The 21,087-nt window shown below is 43.8% G+C and overlaps 1 protein-coding gene across 2 annotated transcripts in view; it reads left to right on the top strand.

The window, feature by feature from the left end:
• Window positions 1-2,272: 2,272 nt before the first annotated feature.
• MYL10 (myosin light chain 10) overlaps window positions 2,273-21,087 on the top strand; it is a 91,433-nt gene continuing 72,618 nt past the window's right edge. Inside the window, exon 1 of one of the 2 annotated variants that reach the window (XM_053995584.1) lies at window positions 2,273-2,513. The gene's annotated coding sequence lies outside the window, so the exon portion shown is untranslated. The remainder of the gene's footprint in view (window positions 2,514-21,087) is intronic. The other variant, XM_053995585.1, reaches the window with a different exon arrangement.

The raw sequence follows: 21,087 nt of genomic DNA, 5'->3' as shown, positions 1-21,087 counted from the left end.
ATTTAAATTCTTCATGCTCTGATTTCACCAGTCTGTAAAATAGGTGTCATCCTCCCCCATTTACCTCAGACAGCAAAAATATCTATAAAACATCTTAGATGGCATGATATGTTCAGGCAAATTTCACTTCAGTAAAACATTCTCTTTATGAGCTGTATTTGACCACAGATCTTTTTGTCCTGCAAATCTCTGCCCCCAGACACACACATACACAGCCATGTCACTGTCGCCTGAAAGATGAGAAGATCATGCCTTTACTGTGAAAGCAAAACCATCATTCTGCTGCTATGGCTGCAGAAATGGTATTAGCTTTAAGTCTTTTCAAAGACCAAATCTTGCTTGTCTTAATCAAGTGAGAATTCCCAGTAAAAATCAGTAGGGTACTTCAAGCCATTAAGGAAAGCAGGATCTGGCCTCTTGTAGAGCACTGAGGTAAACCAGACACACTAGTGCAGTTTGCACTGGACAGTTCTCAATTAGAATGTCAAGATTTATAGTGCATTTTATCCGGTTTTCATTCTCCACTGTTCAGTTTAACTTTTGACCTATGGTTATTGGCAGAAGAGGGCTTGTCCCAGAGGGCCATTAGTCCCTTCCAAAGAGGCCTTCTGAGAAGTGCCAAAAAAGAGGGTGGGAAACGGGTCTCTTTGTAACAGGACCCCTCCTCTGAAATGCCCACCATCCATGGCACAGTCAGTATACAAGAAAACAGAAGATCCCTCTGGATTTTGTGCACTAAGTAAAGGTCTTGCATTGTTCTTTTTCTCTCCTGTCCTGCCAAAATATCAGATGGAAACAAGTCCTGTAGAAAGGGCAAAAATTAATTGTGTCAAAAAATCTGCATAGAGTCAAAGATAATGGAGGTTATAGACACAGGGAATGTATGCTGATATATAAGAGATATAGTAAGGTGTGGCATCCAGGGGTTCTCCAGGGGACTGGAGTTCATAAAGCTCTCAGCCAGCATGGGACACAGCATCCTTACCAATATATGATAGAAGAACATGAATTGCCAATACATCCTTGAATTTGAATCTAAAAAAAAAAAAAAAAAAAAAGGTATGAGGATTAATAGGATTGGATAAGCTCTGCTCAATGCATTCCCTTCAAAAAGGGAGATGAGAGCGTGCTGAAGGGGAGTCTGGAACAGTTTCTCAAGGCAAAACCTTTCGACTGATAAAAATATCAGACAGAATCAATGATCTTGCTGTAGGACTGTGCTGGTGACACAAAATAAGGGCAGTGCTGCAAATGTGGAGGGCCAGAGTATTCCAGGGGAAAACTCATATGATCCTGGGCATTCCAGAATTAGGAATAAAATGTAATAGGATTCAAATTGGGCTGCATGGCTGGAGATTAATAACAACAATGCTCCATGGTGAACAAGATGCTCCTCGGATGAAGATGTCCTTACAGCAGGGAGGTTCTCCAAGGGCCTTCCCATGGACACAGGGGGACAAAAATAACCCAGCTTGCTTTAGGATAAAGCCAGCATCATTTGCAAAAGGGATTATATAATGTAGTTGCCTCTAACAACAGAGGACTAGTCTGATGAACCAGAAGGGCCCTTCTAGTCCTATTGTTCCTGCTATTCCCAAAGTTAAATTAACACCAACCTTGCCTGGCAACATTGTCCCTGTGCCTGTGGAGAGGGTGTTTGCCCTGGAGCTCCTGGGATGAGGTTTCTCTGTAAGAGGGAATTGAAAACTCTGTAAATGGGAACTAGAAGAGGTGCTAGGTTTGTAATTTAAAAAACCCAATAAAGACAACATAATGGAACTAAATCCTCCTGCTTAGTGGCACAGAAAGGCCTGTGAGGACACAAGACCAGCCTTAAATCCCCCTCAGAGCAGCTCATGGCTGATGACACAGCACCAGTCCCCTCACAGGACACCTGCTGTCCTCTGACAGCCTGAAGCCATTGGGGCAGAAACACCAAGTTTGGGAAAATGACTTTTTTCTAGACAGCAGGAGTTGAGTGAGGGTTTCCCACCTTTTTCCCCCAGGCCGACCTTCTCACAGCTGTCCTGGCCTATCAGGATGTCAGGGCCTCCATACCCCAACAAACCCTCCTGGCCTGGGAGCAATCTCTCCCACCTCTATCATATATATATATATATATATGACATATATATATATTTTTATATAATGTGTGTGACATGAGGTGAAATTCAGCTGTGCAGGGCTGCCGGGAGGCTGTGAAGGGCAGGGCTCCTGATTGGCACCACCACTGTGGAGGGAAGGAGGTGCAGCCCCAGAGCGTGGCTGAGGCCTGGCCGCTGCTGTGAGGGCACTGCTGCCACCTCAGGGGAACAAAGCTGAGTTAAAATGACACCAAAATGGGGTAACACAGCCCAAGGTCTGTGAGTTAGTGGCACTGCCTCTGAGTCTGTCTTCAGTGCATGATTTTAGGTGTTGAGCTGCTCAAGCTGAGTAACAAAATGGAGGGAAAGCTGTTTGATTGCCTGAGAGCTGGCAGCGCCATTGGAGCACACAGCCCAGAGCAAAGGAGGGTAGGTGAAGTAACAGCAATTTAAAACGTGTGAGAATAGAAATTCCCCTTCCCTAACTTCCCAACCCTGTGGAGCTGAGGAGAGGCACTTGGTCTGACAGGACTCTGCCCTGCCAAGGGTGAATGTCAGTGCTTCACTTTCAGGAGTGTCCCTTGTACTGTCACTCCTGCTCCAGAAGGTGGGTCTGCAAGGTGGAGGTGGTGTTTTAGCCTATGTGTATCTTTTCCTGGAAAAGTATGATTACAGGACCTTTAGAATCAAACTGGGAGCCTTTAGAAATGACCAGCTGGCATGTGGGTTCCAGGGCAGTGCCTGGCATTCATCGGCTGGCACAGGCTCAGGCTGTGGGGCAGGAGGCAGGAGCAGGGTGGGGATGGATGTCCCCCTCCATTTTCTCTCTCCATCTTCTCTCATCTCCAGAACAGCAACAGCAGCTTGGGAAGGGGCTGTTGCAAAGACAAATGTGTCTGCCAGATGACATGGACGTGGAGGGGAGCTGCAAGGGGATAAACTGAGGACATTTTCCTCCTGAGAGCAGTGGCCCCAGCCACCAGACAGTGCCAGGTCCCAGCTTTCTGTTGAAAATCCCAGTGTGGTTCAGCAGTGCCCCAATTTGCTCACGAGACACAGAGCAGAGCCCACCTACTCATTCCTCTGCACAGCCATCCAGCGATAATGACTTTCAGTCAATGGCATAGCTTGGAACAGATGCCTGGAGGTGAAAGGATCTGTATTCCATTACTAGCCCCTTCAACTAGCCAGGGTCCCCCAGGTTAAATATTTTTAGCAACAGCTTGTTTACATGTCAAACTTGTCAATGAGCTTCTGGGGCACTGCTGCCACAAAGCTGTGTTGGTGGCAGCCCGTAAGCTTTCTCTATGCACGGAGATAATGCCTTCTAAAGGGCTTGTCAGATATTTTCTTCCTACTGTGTCACGGGAGCAAGACTAATTTCAAAGAAATGCTCTTTATTTCTACTTAAAACTGCTAAAGAAAATATCCAGCACTGTCTTTTTTCTTGTCATCTGTTCGACAAGTGTCTCATAAAACAAATTGAGAGGTTTAAATCTCTGAGACAAAAATCAATAAGAGGATAAGTAAAGAATAGGAGGAAGTCAGCAGGCTGAGATTTATTTCATTGGAAATGTTTTTTCAATGGATTTACTAATAAATCTAAAGTGGCTGGTGCAGCTGCCTTTGATATGCAGTATCTCCTTTACTTAGATGGAAGCTGCACATGAAAAGGAGCTTTGAATACTGATTTTTACAAGGGTGTAAATCAGCAAAGCCCCACACGTTACATGTACCACCAGCATCTGCTTCAGGTAGACATTAAGAAAAAGGATTTGGTTTTGTGCCAGAGTTTTCCTCTGTAGCTTTGCCATTTCTTGTTTAATATATTGCAATATTTGTGATCAGGTCCTTGCTGTGCTGGACACTGAATAATTCAATGTAATAAAATCATCTCTGTCCCAAAGAGTCGATGGAGTTTCAAGGGTAGGAAATGGCATTGAAATAACAAATATGGGCTGGCCACAAGTGAAATCACAGGGAATGAAGTTTGTGATGGTGGAACTGAGCTGTGGTATCTCTTGAAAATCTGCTCCAGTGAGTACTTCCCTGTGGTGATGGGAAACCGGGGAAAATTTAAATTAAATGAATGATTCAAAACACACTTATAGATAAGGAAAATGAAATAAACTCTTGAAGCAGTCCAGAGCAGGTCAGCCTGGACTGCCTACCAGTCATAACAGGGTTCCAGGAAGAAGAGATGTTCTCCTGGGTGACAATAATAATGGTTGTCACTGAAATACCTGCACTTTGATGTGGAAGGAAACAATGGAAGAGACTGCACCCCAGTCCTGAATGCCTTCCCTCCCTGCTTCACATTGGCCCTGAATGTGAGCTTTTCCAAAAGCCCCGTGGATGAAGAGGAAGCTATAATGAGCTCCTTGTTGAGTAATAGGAGTGGTTTGCTCCAGTTGGCACACATGACAGATGGCTGTGGGTAGGGAGCGAGTTGCTGGGGTCTGTGTATGTGCATATGTGCTAGGAGGGGTTCCAGGATGGTTCCATGGCTCACTATTCCATTTCAAATTAAACAAATAGTCCTGGATGCTTTTACAATGTCAGATGGGAAATCAGCCAGAAACTAGCTGATATCTTATTGTTCCTTGTTCTTCAATTGATTCTGCATTTTTCAAAGGATTTCTCTGCACAGAACATGTATCAGAACATAGTTAAGCTACGTTGTTCCAGTTCACAAATTTGATGTTAGGAAGAAATGTTGGAAGTGAGAGTAAATCAACTGAAATGGCCATTTTCATCCCCTTATATGGTTTTTCTCAAGTCAACATGAGAAACATTTCACAGCTAACTGTGAAAACTGGCACCTCATTACCTACTTTATTATTTCTTATGACTTATTAAGGGTTATTATCATTGTTCATTATCCTTTTTGATAGTGCCTACCCTGGCTATCCTATCGTGTTATTACTGGGTACCAGCAAACTCTTACATTTAGGTCACTTTAACAGCTTGTATTTAAAGATTCCCATGGATATTAGTTTGAAGGGTGCAACCAGCGCTGTGATTTGCACAAGTTCTGAAAATGGAAGCAGGGAAAATGTGGAATGAAATCTGTGTGGTTATATTCTAAATGACTGTGTCATGGAGCCATATGCACTGGGGGGTTGAACTGAAGCTGCATGACCTACCTAAAATCTGTAATTTCCATAATTTTTGAGTGCCCTGCATTGCATCAACACAGTGGTTTTAATGCAGATGTGTTTATATACATCATAGAAAATCACACACATGTTATTGGGAAAAGTCAGACAACCTTCATAGTAGACAGTGCTGCCACTGTTTTCCATAACACACCTTCATAGTTGAAATTGGGATAATATATTCCCTATGTCACAGAGCTTTAAGGATATATTATATGTGTACAGATGGGTGTCACCATGAATTCACCATGTTAAATGTCATACAGTGATGGCCATATTTCATACAACCCCTAATTTCATACCACACATGCAAAGAGGGCAGAACAGTTCTCCAAAGCAGGCAGGTGTGATCTACATCTCCTTGAGGAAGATGAGGAGAATTGACAAAATCCATCTTGTGAGCCAGCAGCAGAGCTAGAATCAGAACCAAGCTTTCAGTGTCAGCTTTTGTCAAAACCTGCCCAGCAGTGTGTCATGATGAGGACTGGGCAGATCTCCTCCCAAGCCAGGAGCAAAACCCTTTATGTTTTGGCAGTTTGCACACACAGATTTGTTTCTCAGATTCTCCACGATGGCTGCAGAGGGATAAGGCTGCACTCTGTGCTCCACACCTCACCACATCATCTCCACGTCATGATGCCCTGTCTGGGTCTGCATTCAAAATCTACCATCCATGACCTGATCCTGTTCGATCTCTTGCAAGATCAAAGTCTGAGGAACTTGAAAGACGCACAATGACATGATTTATCCTCAGGGGAGCACGATGGCTTCTGAAATTGCCTTCTCCCCTGGATGCCACACACTGTCCCCCTGCCCAGACAATGGAAATACTGGTTTTGTTTCTGATCTGGCTTGTGTAAATATATGTGGGAGAATAGCAAATGTCATTGCACAAGGACACAGAGCAAGAGGTTGCAGAGAAGAGGGGATATTAACTCTTCCGGTTTTTTAGATTTCCAGGCTGCAGGATAATCCTACAAAATTAAATAATATGATCGGGATTTCCCCCTTTCCTCTTGACCTGACTTTTAAGCTAGGGCTAAGAATTGCAGCACATTTCTTTTCCCAAAGCAAAACACAATCCTGGATAAAAGTCAGTTTAGTTGAGAGAAAAAAGTAAAACAAAAATAGATCTTTTCCATAAACAAAGCTGCTTTCCATTTTGCTAACATAAACAGGCAGATGCATTAAGAGATCATGCCACCCAGGCCCTGGAAAAAGAAGAAGGGAAATGTATTTCTGAGTATTTTTCTGAAGGTGCAAGGATGGCTGAGCCTAAGGCAAACTGAGGAGGACAGTTTTATAGACAGGGAAGCTTTATAGTTTCACCTGAGACTCAGAAGAGCTACACTTCCATAGATTAGGCCAAATGCAGCATCATCTCCTTCCCAAATGAAATCTCTACCTTTTACAGGCACCTGTGCACTTGGTAGGCTCCATATTCTCATTAAAATACAGGGTTTTGCAGCAGTCTCTATGGTTGTGCAAACAGAAATTCAGTCTTTGGGCGTGGAACTGGGCAAGCACTGGTAAAAAACGCCTTTCAGAAATGCAAGTTTCACCTTTGCAGACTGAGGGGCTACCACAGGTGTGCTCTATGTGAATGAACTCGCCCTCCCCAGGGACCAGAAACAAGGGGATGAAGCAAGAGAAATAAGAAATGAGTGGTGTCCTAATTATGGGCTGTTTTTTCTGACAACCAAGTTGAAATCAGGCAGCTGGGATGGACCCTATTATGCTGGAGTCCACATCTTTTACTTTTCTCTCTTGAATCATTCCTTGCTGAGAATTTCATCCATGTCAACTGAAAGATCCACATTCTATTTAAGCCATCAAAATAATCTTTTTGTAATTGTCTGGAAATGCCCACTCTCTAGGTATCTGCAGTCTGTAGGCATCTGTATTTAAGTGATGCTTTGCAATAAATCACACCCAGGAGATGTGGGCTGGGTTGTGATACATTTCATGTGCTGCAGAGCACAGCTCTTCCCAGGGTCCTCACAGACCCCCTTTTGTTGTGTTTGCTTTTTCTAAAGTCTCTGGTTCATCTTACTCAAAGCAATCTGCTAATATCAATTTCCCAATCAGACACTGCAAGGCAAATTCTGCCATCAGACATCCTGCATTTGATTAAAACCAGGCTGTGCAAAGCTCTTCCAGGGCTTGGTACCATTTCTGATTCAGATCAATTTAACAGAAAATTAATATACCCAGTGTAACAATGGCTTTTTCTGCTTTGGCTGGTACCAGAAAGGAAGATTTGGTGTTTACTTTCAATATTTGGATTCAGCCTAAATGTATGTCCAGTGACTCAAATGCTACTTCTTCAAACTGTCTCTTTGGAAAATTATCTTCAGGATCTCTGTGGAACAGAATTCTTTCTGTATTTTCTGGCTTCCTCTTTGGTCATAAATGCAGTAAGAAGGGCCTTCTGCAGAAGACTTTGCCTCTCAGTACAGGAAGTTCAAGTCTATGTGCAAATGAAAAATATTCTAGCCAATATTCCATATCTAGGTTGTTTTGTTTCTTGTCCCCCATGTTTCCCCCCACCAAGTCTGAGAAGAGGATCTGGTTCAGCTTTTGCAGGAAGCATCTTTGGAGCAGTAGTTTCTCTGATTAATTTTTGGTAATTTTTAGGTACATCTACCACTTGTCTCAAAAAATAAGTGCATGGAAAGAACTAGTTTAGATTATTTTATCCTTTCTGCTACTTTTTGCTCCTTTACCCCCCTATTCCTTTATCCTTCCCTGTTCCTCCACAGCTGCTATTAAGAGCAAGTCAGTGACTCACAAAGGCACATTTTCACTCATTCACTACATCACAGCCCTCCACGCTCACCCACTCCAGGGTTCCGTGACGCTTGATCTCTGCCACCAGGAGCATCCAATTCTGTGGCCAGCGCTAAGGCCAAAGGGAACTCTACAAACCAGTTATTCTCTGTTTCCCCCAGGAACAAAACTGTGGCGATGTTACTGCCCTCTAAAGATGTGTGGATCAGCATTAAAGTGCTGACCTGTTCAACACTTCTGGCACCCTTTGAACCGGGGAGCTTTGAAGCCAAGGCTGTAACGAACTCGTGTATAATAAGCTGCTGCCCCATGCCAGGCGAGGCAGAGGTATCAGGGACTGATGGAAGCTTTTGAAGGCACAAAATGCTATTAAAAACTGCGAGGGACTAGAGAAAAAGAGACAGAGAAAAACAAATCTCCCTTCCATGCAGTGATACGTCTAACTTTGGCAACTTGGAACTAGGGTCACTAAAACAGATTTAAAGCTTAAAAATTTTGGGGTGGCTGGCTTATGGTTTTGGTTTTTCAACTCCTGTTGAAACTGGGGCTCTACTGGGAGACAGTTCAGTTCAGGGCTTTCCTTACCTTTCTGCACCAGTAAGTTGTTGGGGAAGAGAGAACCAGTCTGCATAGCAATAATTATTATCAATTGTATTGTGCTTTTTATCTTCAAAGTGCTTTACAGACACAAACTAATTATTCCTCTGCAACACCCCTGTGAAGAAGATGGTAAGTATCATTATCTCTGTTTTACCAATGGGGAGACTGAGCCAGAGCATTTAAGTGATTAGCCTGGGGCCACAGGGGCAGTTAGTGTCAGGGCTGGGAATGCAGGAGTGTCTCTGCTCCCAGTCAGCACCAGGCAACATATCTCTTTAGTAGGAACAAAAGGGAACCTTTCTCCAGACTTGGAACCTAAAGGAAGCTCATTTTTTTTGGCAAGGGATTATAAACTCTTTCTTTAAAATGTAATCATAATTGGAAAAAAGACTGTGGAGTCAGGGCACCGAAGAGGGTTGAAAGCTAGCATGTCTGCTTTATAGGTAATCCTAGAATCTGGAAATTTGGGGAAATTCCTGGAAAATTTATGCAGGGGATGTAGAGTTCTATTTCAAGGGCAAAATTAAAAAAAAAAAAAAAAAGTGACATATTTGAAATTTCCCATGGAAGGAAAAGTAAATTATAATAATTTTTAAATATCAAAATGTTTCATTACAGACGTTTTCAAAATGAAACTGAACCTGAAAGTCTGTGCTCTGAAGTTCTCAGTTCAGACATGGCTTGAGGGCTTTTAAATTCCTCCATGCCTATGGGCTCTCAGTGAGGTTCTCAGGGCTTCCACAGGAATGTTACAGCTGAGCCCTGCAGTGCCTCTATTCTACCCCGTGAAAAAATTAAACTTTCTAAAAACCATCAATAGCTTGGCACTATTTGCACTGGAACGGAAAAGGAGCAGGAATGGTTAGAGGTCCAGATGGAAAGCACCCTGTCTCGTTTTAGAGCTGTGACCCTGAGGGACATAGGACACTGCCTCCCTAACTCAGGGACGAGTTAAGGGTTAGGGACACTGGGAAAGAACACTCAGAGCTCCCTTTTCCATGAGATTTCCTTTGGCCTGCTTAGGAGCCTTAGGATCTGAAGGGCAATCACAACCTCAGGCTCTGCCTAAAGAGGAACTGAGATTTCAGGGCAGGAGAGTAGGAATAAAAAGCATCCTTTTACACTGAGCTTTACATTTTGGTTTGGAATCAAGAGCTAATGGACAGCACAAGACCTTTTTGCACGTTTCATCTCACAGTACCTAGGAGGGGCTAGAACCTGGAAAAATAACAGTACCCAACACTGAGTCAGGGCTTTTCACACAGCCCTGGTTCCTTTTCAATCTGAAACACTGAGCCAGATCCTCAAACACTCACAAGCTGCCATTAGGGCTGGATCTTCTAAAGAGCTATGTAGCCCACCAGCTTGGCACTTCTTTAAATCTAGGTAGTGATTTTGGTGCCTAAATGGGAGCTGAGCCCTTTTGCAAACCTGCTTCTGATCGTGCATGCTGAGCTGCTCTGCAAATCCTGGCTATCATTGCTCTGCATTCTTCTGCTTCCTGGTTGCGAGCTGTGCTGGGAGCAAAACTATCAAAGCACCACTATCAAGGAAGCCACTCCTGCTATAATCAGGAAGCATAAAAAATCTCAGGAACCAAACTGTTCAGCCTCTATTACTATTTGGGCAATGGCTGTACCCCTGGTACTTCTTTATCCTTATATATCTCAAGGCTGTGCGATGGCAGGTACTATAAAACCCTCTAAAATAGAGACAATCCCAGCACTGAATAGTTTATAATCAAAATAGAAGATGAGGCAGAAAGTGTGTGCAACAGATGGACAGATCTGGCATAAGGAATCCACAGGGTAAGTGTTCTAGTGAGTGCCTCCAGTTTGCAGAGCAGAAAAGAGCAGTCAAGGATAAGCTTTGCTGCTTACCTTACCTGACCCCTAAACCTTTTGAGATTTACCCACAACAATTAATTATTCCTTTGACTGGCCAAGATGATTCACAGCTGTTCATGCCATCCCAAAGCTCAAGATCTAAGTAAATGTATTGAAATTAGTGGTGGCTTCATTCCAGGAAACTTGCATTTAGTTTTGATTCAAAGAAGCTCCGCACCCTTCCCACCTCTTGTTTCTTCCCTCTTCCAGCCCTCAGCAAATGTGGAGCTCTACAGCTTCAATCTAATAGTGGTTGAGACTCAGGAATGGGAGTCATGAGATCTGAGTCCTATTCCTGTCTCCAATACAGAGCGGTTTTCAGTGAGTCACTTCCCCTCTGTCTTACTCAATATCCTTGTTTGTAAATGGGGTTAACAATACTGACCCATCTCATGGAAAAGTTGTGAGTTCATTAATATCTATGAGCATTCCAGTAGCTGACATTCTGGAGCATCTCCTTGGCTTTAGTAGCTCTGTGTCTGCCACTATCCATGTACTTGTGTGGTGCCAAGAAGTTCAGGTGGTAATAATGGGACTGTTATGGACTGTTAGGGGGTTCTGAATTGACTTCAACTCCTTAATAATTAATATTGCCAGGAAGGCAGATACAAGGAAAAACAGAAGTTAACTCAGTTCTCATTTGCTAGAGGGTTTACCAGCTCCTTACAGAATATACTCACTCTGGTGTTCACCATTATAATGCTATCTGCAATTTCCTGGGCACCTTCCTCTTTAGGACAACTCTAGTTTCAAGTACAGGCCCAGACTCATTTCACCCCTGACCTGAGCTGTTGTCTCCATTTGGTAGATGCTGATGCAGAGCTGCAAATTGGTGAAGCCACTCATCAGGCTCACTCACTGTCAGCTGTCAGGGACAATCTTGCCTTGATGACACTCATTGCACAAAGACCCTTCACTGCTCCCCTTTGATATTTTAGTCTTTTAGGAGAACTAGAAATTATCAATGCCAGACTTTAGTGAGTTGAAAATGAACATTTCAGACTTTTAAATAACACTGTCTTTGAACCCCTGACCTCACTTCTTCCTTCATAGGACAGGAACCTACAGCTTCAGAGCCCAGCTCTCCCTTCAGCAAAGTCTGTCCCAGTAAAAGCTGACACTGTCTCCATCACTACCTGCCTTAAATAAGGTTTTTTCCATATTGGGTCAATGGGCTAGACAGCTTGGAAGTTTGCTTTACTGAGCTGCACACAAGTCTTTTGAACAGAGACTGTTGGTGGGCTGGGAGGATGGTTCAGTCCAGTGTCTGTCCAACCTCTCCACCTGTAGGAAGGTGGAGGAAAATTCTTTGGGGTTCTCAAAAAGACTGAAACCCCTTACTTTTTCCAGGAAGGAGCAGGTTTGTGTGTGCTGGTCAGGCCTTTCTGGGTACTTCTCCTTTCTTCTGAGTGCTGCCACCCAGCAGCCTTGGCTGGCTGGTAGCTCCAGCAGCTGCACCCTCAGCTGGAGTGTCTCCTCTTGATGGAGAGGCTGACAGACATCAAGGACAGGAAGGGGATGCTGGAGAATCATCACCTGCTACGGCCACAGCTGCCTGCAGGACCCACAGAAATGGAGTGAGGAGTTTGACTTCCCGAAGCAACCCCGACATAACTGTGGAGAGAAAGGAGAATCACAGGAGGAAAGGCGGGTAGAGGAACTAAAACTGGTGGTTTGGGTCTCTACCCAGCCCAAGAGAAACCACCGTGCTTTTCCTCTGACAGTGGCTCCCTGTGCATAATTGTGGTCCTGAAACACTGGGGATTTGAAGCTGCATGCAGGAAGATACAGGAGGCAACCCTGGCATTGTAAAGCATGTGTGTGGTCCTTGCTGAAAAAGTGTATGAGGCAAAAATAAGCAAATGTAACAGATTTTTTTTCTTTGACTAGATCTTGCTGGTTTTACCATCTTACTTCTAGACTTGCCATATACAAAAAATTCACAGAATTGTAGGATGGTTTGGATTGGCAGGGATCTTTAAAGATCATCCAATCCAACCCTTCTGCCATGGGCACGGACAACCTGCACTAGATCAGGTTGCTCAAAGCCCATCCAACCTGGCCTTGAACACTGATGGAGCATCCACAACTCATCTCCAGTCTCCAAACCCACAGCTGTGGTACCACTTCAGCAGGCAGTGCCAGAGGGCTGTTCAAGGGGCTCCACGAGCACGGCTGATCTGTGTGTACCCAGCGCCATGGGACACAGGAGCTGTGCTGCAGGAATGGGCATTTGGCTCTGCTCCTCTGACCTGACTACCTTCCTCCCCCTCCAGTGTGACTGGCACTGCTCAGCTTCTGTGCCCACAACCTGGGCATGTTTCCAGCCCATTATTAGTCACCTTATGTCCATGTTCTTGAGATCAACTGCCCCAGTCTTCCCTTATCTTTTTTCCTTTATCATATGTTATTTGGAAGGCAAACTTCACAAGAAGGATCATGTCTAGCTTAAATTTGTTCATTGCATAGCACATAAGAAACATTAATAATAGCAACAGTATAATAAATCACAGCATCACAATAACATATGAGTTAATGTTCCCTAAAATCCTATGTCAGCTTACTGAATTACAAGCAAACATATTTGATACATGAACTAAAAGACTCATGTACTTGCCAAGACTCAAGGCCAGTTCACAGATTCACATCTCTCTCTGACACTGCTGCTCATTGTATACCTCCCCACAGCAGTGTAGGGTGGTCATTGTTTCCCTATACCTGGCGCTAGAGGTGTTAACAGCCACAAGAAATGCGCCCAAAGAGAAGAGCTAGAATTTGGTTTAAAGGAGGCACTAGTTTTAAAGAAGTTCTGTATATTTAATGTTTTAAAGTTTGGCTTTGGGATGTCAGCATTTTGGAATTGTGGCAGGGGGCCTTACAGTGAATACTTCATCCACTCAGAAATAGAAGACTCTGCATTCTCAAGGAATTCCAAAGAATTTCTACTGGTATAAACCACTGTAACTGCTGATTTGAAAGAGGAAGGAGACAAGAAGGATGTCCTGGCAGGGGGTGGGTTAATCCCCCTGGGGTTGTCAGACTGATGAACTATTCCCTGTTTTGCTACAGATTTCTTGTGTGACCTTGGGCAAATCACTCTCCCTCTCAATATCACAGTTTCCCATCTGTAAACTGGTGAGAGCAACAACCGCCCTGCCCCAGAGGGGTGTTTGGAGGATAAATATGTTACAGGCTTGGAGCTGCCGGAGCACAATAGTGACAAGGTTCCGACAAATCCTGAAGATAGATAGAAGCTGACAATCAGGCAGACTGCTATTAGCAGCTGATTCATTCTCTCTGCTTAATGCATATTTTTAGCAGGCTGTTATTGACTAGACAGGCATACAAGTCTGTCAATTAACAATGTTATAATAAACTAAATCTCTGCACCAGTAGCCTTCGCAGAGTGAATTCAGAACTCCTTAACCCTGTGGCACCACACCTGCAATACTAATAAAGGGTGAAGATTTTCCTGTAAGTCAAGTGGAGATGCCATGTGCTGTGCCCAGGCACAACGGGCATTTCCACCAAGGGGTTCTGAGCAGCTTCGTGTGCAGTACACTGACAATTAAGGAGTCTTAGGTGGCCATGGATTTATTACAATGTGTTCATAAACCCTTGTCAAGGAACCATTTCAATACAATCATGGCCAGACATTCCAGTGATTGGTGCTTAGAGCCCCTCTTGCAAACTGCAATATGATCAGGGAACACTGCTTAATTGTATTTCTTTTACAAAGTGATGAAATGTAAAGCTCTGCTCCCAGCTTGCTGGCTGGCACAGGAGTCTCAGCAAATATGTGATTCTCACACTGCAGCTGGACTCTAATGACATGAAAGGTGCTAATGCAATGCAACTGGAACCTTTAATTAGCCTGGTGACTAATAGGAAATCTCTCAAAGGGTCCAGGAGAAAGGGCCTTATTCTTCATGGAGAGTTCTCTGAACTGTGCTTAGAAACGGGGACAGACAAATGGCAAATCTAAATAGACCTTAGTCCCAGAGCTGCAGTGTCTGGGAGAAGGTTTCTCTTTCCTTTGGCAATTAGCTTGTCAGACATTGTAAGTAGAGAGAGGGAGAATAACACTGGACCATTACTGAGTTACAAGAATTGGTACCTAAACTTGTTTTACATCCAGCAGGTAACTGGCTAAACCTGCTGATGAAACAAAAAGGTCTGGATTGACTTTGAATATGTTTGTGCTCAAGGAAGAGAAAGAGTGACAGACAGACAGCTGTCTCCCACTTCCTAATTGAGTGGTGACTGTCAGATCTTAATGTACCTTGGGGATCATTTCTGTTTGATACAGACTTTCAGATCCTATTTCTTAAACTTTCTTTATAAAAAGTCTTTTTATTGCTGAAGCATCCATGCAGGATGCAGGCCACATTGCCTGGATTTTATGGAGAAATGCACAATGTATGTAGGGTTGGGTAGTTTGTCACGTTACTCAGTGTTATTGCTGCCTGGTTTTCAGACTGATGCAGATTCAGCCTTGTGTCACCATCAGCTACATCAATTTTTCTCCGCTAATTATGTCAACCACAGATAGAAAGGGAACAAGGGTAATATGACTTATATGATATTACCTGGCAGCTCAGAGGTAGGAGTAGTCTGCAGACATAAAGAAGTAAACTGTGTCTGTGTCTTTATTCACCCTTTCTCTCAAGCTCTTGACAAAACTTGGCAGTGCTGGATAATACACACCAGTTACAGGGATTTTAAGGAGAGAATAAATCACTTTCCTGAAGAAATTAAAAAAATCAATGCCCATTATTCAAACCATGGAATTTAATCCATGCCCCAGATATTACAGAAGTTAGGGAGCTGTTGAGCTGCTGAAGGAGCCCTGGTGGTGCTGAGAGCATTAGGGGTCAAGGCAGAGAGACAGAAATGCAGATCAAGCCTTGCCTCTCACATCGTGCTCTTGTGGCATAGCACAATTGCACTGCAGCAGTGCAGTGTGTGTGTGTGTGAGTGTGCAAGGCAGCGTGTGAGTGTGTAAGGGTGTGCAAGGGTGTGTGTGAGTGTGCAGCTGTGTGTACATTCGTGTCTGTGCATGGACTACTTCACTGCCAGGTTCACAGCTGTGCCGTGCAAGGCATGGCCGTGGATTTCTCAGGTGAAACTGCTCCCTCAAACTAATGCAAACCAAAATAAGAGATTCCCTGTGCATTCAAAATCACCTTCTGCCAGCCAGTTCTAGTCATAAGCCCCCCAAAATGTAGAAGGAGCTCTATCTGTGCCTTTGAAGCCTGTAAATGTATTGTTGCTGCCACCATGCAAGCCCAGGCAGTCCTAAGTCTGTTACTTCTCTCTGTTCCTGCTCTTCTGGTTAAATGCACCTGGGAATAAGTAATTGTTAATATCATTAAAAAATTCATCATAAACAAATGGGATGGGCAAGCCAGCTGAGCAAATGCTGGGGAAATGAGTTAAAAAACCCTGGGATTGGTATAATTGGTGGTGCACTTCTCGGGATCAGGATGAAAGCTGCGTATTTTATATGAAAGTAGAAGAGGGGACAGGCACTGCGTGTACCTGGAGAGAGAGAGAAAGCATTCCATGTGTAACTGTGGCTTGGCAAAAGCATGGGCACTGTTGTTAGAAACACACAGAACAGATCACTGGCAGAGCAGAGGAGTGATGTGATAAGAAATTTAAAGGCCAATTTTAAATCTCTCGCAGAGATCTCTGATTTACATCAGTGCAAACAAGGGCAGAGACATGGCCTAAGTCAGAGCTGTAGGCATTGTTCAAATGTCTCGGTTGTTTTGTTTTTGTTTTGTTTCCTATATAGATAAAAGATAAAGAAAGCATATATTCTTTGTTAAATAATGCTCAGTGCTAAGGGACTTTCCAGGTCCTAAAGCTGAGGCGGAATGAGTTTGCTTACATGTGGAATTGCAGCTGATCCAAGAGCACAAAAAATAAACAGTGCATGTTCCTCCATCCCTTGAACCCTGTGAGCTACTTTTGTGGTTATCATTCCCTTTGCTGTTGCCTTATCTCTTGCCATGTTTACAGGGTTCACCTTGTCTGCTGCCCAGAGCCTCCTGCCAATCACAGAGGATCTGGGAGCACAGGGAGAGAGAGGTTGGATAAGTGCAACCCTTGGAGTGGCGGCGGCACTTTGATAGCACCAAACACCACGGTGAGGGGACAACAAATGGAAATGTCAGTGGGACTGTGCAGAGCTGGGAATTAAAGAGCCCTGTTGTAACAGTGTGCTGAGCAGGGAGGCCATTAACCAGAGGGAGTGTGTGCATGGGAGACCCACTGAGGTATCTGATACTCGATGTTGCTGCGGGTTTCCAGACAGACTCAACTGCAGCATGATTAGATTTAGACCATTTCTTCTTTGTCGTTCCATTAGCAAGCAATAAAGCATGATGAATGTGCATGAGAAAAACTAGATCCGGGCTCTAAGGCACCCAATCATCTCTGCAAACCTCGACCCTTCCAGGACAGGTAAGAGACTTCAACCACTGCCTCGCTTTTTCTTTTATTTCCTGACTGGGTCAGAGACAGTTGTTATTATGGATTTCCAGCATTTGCACCATGGTGGAGTTCCCCACTGGAAGCAGCCTCTTCCAGACTGTTGGCCAATCTCTGTTACCATTCTGTCACTCCTGTCATGGTCCCAAATGGATAATGCACACACCAAGCTGTAAACACATTTCTTAGCAATTAAGTGTCCTGGCTAGAAAACAACCCAATGGCAATATTACATAAATTTAAGTTGCCCAGGAGGTAATCCCATTTTCTTATTTGGCTGCCTATCATTTTATAATTGAATGTCAAGAAGTTCTTGTCATTGCTGCACGTTACATTTGTGTAACAACGAAACAGCCGCCAAATGGCTGCAAGTCAAGAAGCACATTGAGCCTAATCCTAGGAACTACAGAGCCAGTCAACCCAAGCAGTGTTTGGTAACCCTAAAATAACTCTGAGAACTTAAAAGTGAGAAATTTCTGCTAAGATAGAAGTATGTTCTACATTGTAGACAAAAGTGAAAAAATGCAATTTGCAAATGTTTGCCTGCAGATCTCTGGGTGCTGCTGGGTGTTCTTCACTTTGTGTTTCTAACAAAGAACATTCATTCTCCAACCAGCCTGAACCACTGCAGCATTGCTCTTGTACACCATGGCATTTGGATTTCTTTTTGGATTGCAACCTTTTCTGTTGTTTGCTTAAACACCTAGCTATTGACATAAGTAATTTAGCTGCAAATCTCCACTTTCCTGGGAAAAAAAGTCCTTCAAAGGCTGCTTAAGTGCTTAAAACCATGGCCTTAATACTCTCCCAGCGTTGCAAAACCCAGAGGAAAATAACCCAAACCCCTTTAATTTAAATTGGAAGTTACAATTTTTCCTCAGTCTCATGATTTTTGGTGAGCTTGACCCATTTAGAATGCTTCAGCTTTGCAGTACCCCATGATGTAGACAGCCTCTGCAAGATGAGTCCAAACAGCCTCTTAAAGGTCATTTATTAGTTCTCCCTTCCATTGCCCTCCCTTTTGTTGAATGCATTTAACTAATTATTTTTATCTGGTCTTTCTACCTGTATTTTTTTTTTAAGAAATATTCGTGGATTTAGGCCACCAATAAAATATTCTTCAATTTTAAAACTGAGATGAAAACCAGCATAATGAACTTGCCACTTCCTTAAAGTTTTGGTAACTTGGGTGTGATCTGATGGTACAGAATGATTCATGGGATAAAATTATAGACTTATGCAGGTGTGTACAAGAGCCTGGGTGGGGTGTAGTCAAACAGGGAATTTTATATGTCAATAAACATGGGCATGTGGTATAAAGAAACTGTACTGCCTTCAAAAAACCCTTATTTTATTTTATTTTTATTTGACAAGGACAAATTGAAAGACCAGAATGGTCAAATATAGACATTGCTTTCCTCTTCTTCTGGCAGAGTCCAACAGAGATAGCACTGTGTACCTTTGAGCAGGTGGAACCTGGATCTGATTCTTAGCATATGTGCAGCTCATGCCTAGATACTCATTCCTGAAGTCTGGCTTTATTGAAATTGGACAACATGGAAGAACCTAAGCTGAGGCAAACCTTCATCTGAAGAGAGTGGTTTTGGGGCTTTCTCCTTGCACTGCCATTTCACTCACCACTCACTGTGGTGAGTGTCAGTCTTTTCTGGGGAGCCCCATCTCATCTGGCTGCTGGACCAAGAGAAAAAGCTCTGTCCCTGTGAGCAGGGAGCTGCAATCTCACACCTGATCAGTGCCAGATACACTGAAGGTCAGAAGGCTAAAGGTTGAGAAATCTGGCTTGCAAAGCAAATAGAAATGTTTCTGTTTGCAGACAGAAATGCTGACTGTACACAGAGCCACAGGAACTTCCAAACCACAAGAATTGCCTCTCACTGCTTCCCTCTTCATCTTCTTTTCCTCCACCACCAACCTTTTCTCTTTCTTGCTGCTGTTGGCCTGAAATTCTTCTTGCCTGAAGCCCCTGCTGTCTGAGACAGCCTACACACGTCTGCCTGAACTCCTCTGCTGCTTTCAGACTTTGTTAGAAGAGAGATTTTAAAAAAAGAGACACAAACTTGGAAGCTGGTATAAAGTTATACTGCTCTGCTGAAATCAGGGGAGTTAGGCAAATAAGAATTTTTCAAATGTCAGGGACAAATGTTTTGCTTTTTTTTTTCTTCATGCAGTTTCTCTCTCCCTCTGTGGTTTGTTATCATTCAGCTCCACAAAGCTTTGTTTAACTCTAGGAAAGGCCATAGGAGTTGGAATTAGATCCAATTTTGTTTGTACAGGAGTGTGTGGTTAAGGCTGGGCCTTTGAAAAGGGTGCATTCTACACTCTGGAGGTTTTGGGAGATCATTGTAACTATTGCTTGAGGGTCAGGCAGTACCAGACTCATTCTTCTCTTGTGACATCTTACTCCACAGACAATTCCCATTTGCCAGAGTAAAAGACACCACAGTAGTGTCTTTCCTGAGGAAGGATATCTGTCACCTGTGCTAAGAGAACTCTAAGAGAGGTGTGTTTCATGGGATGCACAGGGCTCTGGCCCACAGATGGTTCCTGTGTATTAACCATTATCCTCCTATACTCCAACACTCTCCAGATCATGACTAGAGCTGTATGTTGGGCTTTGGGAGTTCATGGGCTCCTTAGCAAGGAGATGACAGAAAATTACTCTACTTTGTACCAGCCAGGTGTAGATTTTGGGCTCTTGACAAAGTTGGGCTGAGTGGAGGAGTGCGTTCATCTACAGCAGCAGATCAGCATTTCCTGATACCTGGACACCTTCTGCCAAGGAGAAGAGATGAGGTGCTGGAGGACACAAGTTTAGAAGTACAGATCTCTTCACTTGTCACTGCTACCAGCCCAGCATAAATCCAGTCTATTCACGTGAGCATAAAGCCCACCCCAGACTGTCCAGAAAACAAAATCAGAATGCAGTACTTTCTCTGCGTAAATAGCTAGCAATTCCTGAGGAAATGGGTCCCAGATTTCCCTATGAATTGGGGCCTTAAGTTCTGACATAGGGAGCTATTCATGGAGGAAATTCTAATTGAGTCAGGTTGTGCTTTTCCCACAAATTGTTTACCCTCTGTCTGGTTCTTTGCTGGATTCCTGAAGGGACCTGTGTTGCACCCAGGTGCTGGCGGGGGGTGGGGGCGGGTAGGCAGATTTAGGTGAGCCCTCTTTGCAAGCAGAAGTCCAATTCTAAGGGTAGGAAACATGTCTATGGTCCATAAGAGGGAAAGATCATATGGTCACCATCTGGGGCTCAGGGATGGCTCTCTGCACTGAAATAGCAGTTGCTGTGCCTTGCTGTGTTTCCACAACAGCAACCAAATTGGTGACATTGGAGAAAATGAATGCCACCTGTCCACTAATTTCCTGATTATTTGCTATACATGCTCCAGCGTTTTTAAAAAGAGAGACTGCAACATAATGGATCTGGAATCTCATCTCTGACAGGTTTGTGTTGAATTGAGTGGAGTTATCCTGGAGTAATCTAAGTTAAAAGGAAGAAACAGGCCCTGTACTCTATGCTGAAATTCTCTCATGAAACGTTTCCCAGAAATATCAAAGAATATTAAAGTTCTTTGGGAGCAGGGACTCTCTCACACTGTGTGTGAAGAGTGGCCAACACAATGGGGCTTGCTTTTGGCAGAGACCTTTAGGAGCTGCAGCAGTGCATGTAGTAACACCTAACTACACCTCCAAGACATGGTGCAGGGAAGTACATCGTGTTAACTCAGTTCAGTGCCTGCCTAACCTGTGATTTAGAGGGGCCCCTCCCTCAGTGTTCAAAGGAGGAAATGAAATCTTCCCCAGGGAAGAAGGATTCCGACCTTTCAGGGTCTGTGTATCGGCTCCGGGGGAGGAGCAGGAATGAGGACGCTTGGGTTCAGTTCCCCAGTTTGGCTACCTGGCCTTTGGCAAATCACTTAATTACTCTGGTTTACAATTGCCCAATTGTCATAATAATTCTTTTCTTTCCCATAGCAGGGTGGGGATGGACAGAAGGAAAGCACATTCTTCCTACATTTATGATTACGGAGTGCTTTAAAATGC

Source organism: Vidua macroura, chromosome 20 (assembly GCF_024509145.1).
Source record: "Vidua macroura isolate BioBank_ID:100142 chromosome 20, ASM2450914v1, whole genome shotgun sequence".
NCBI lineage: Eukaryota > Metazoa > Chordata > Aves > Passeriformes > Viduidae > Vidua > Vidua macroura.
Note: the sequence above shows the minus strand (reverse complement) of the source record. Positions and strands in the feature narration are given on the sequence as shown.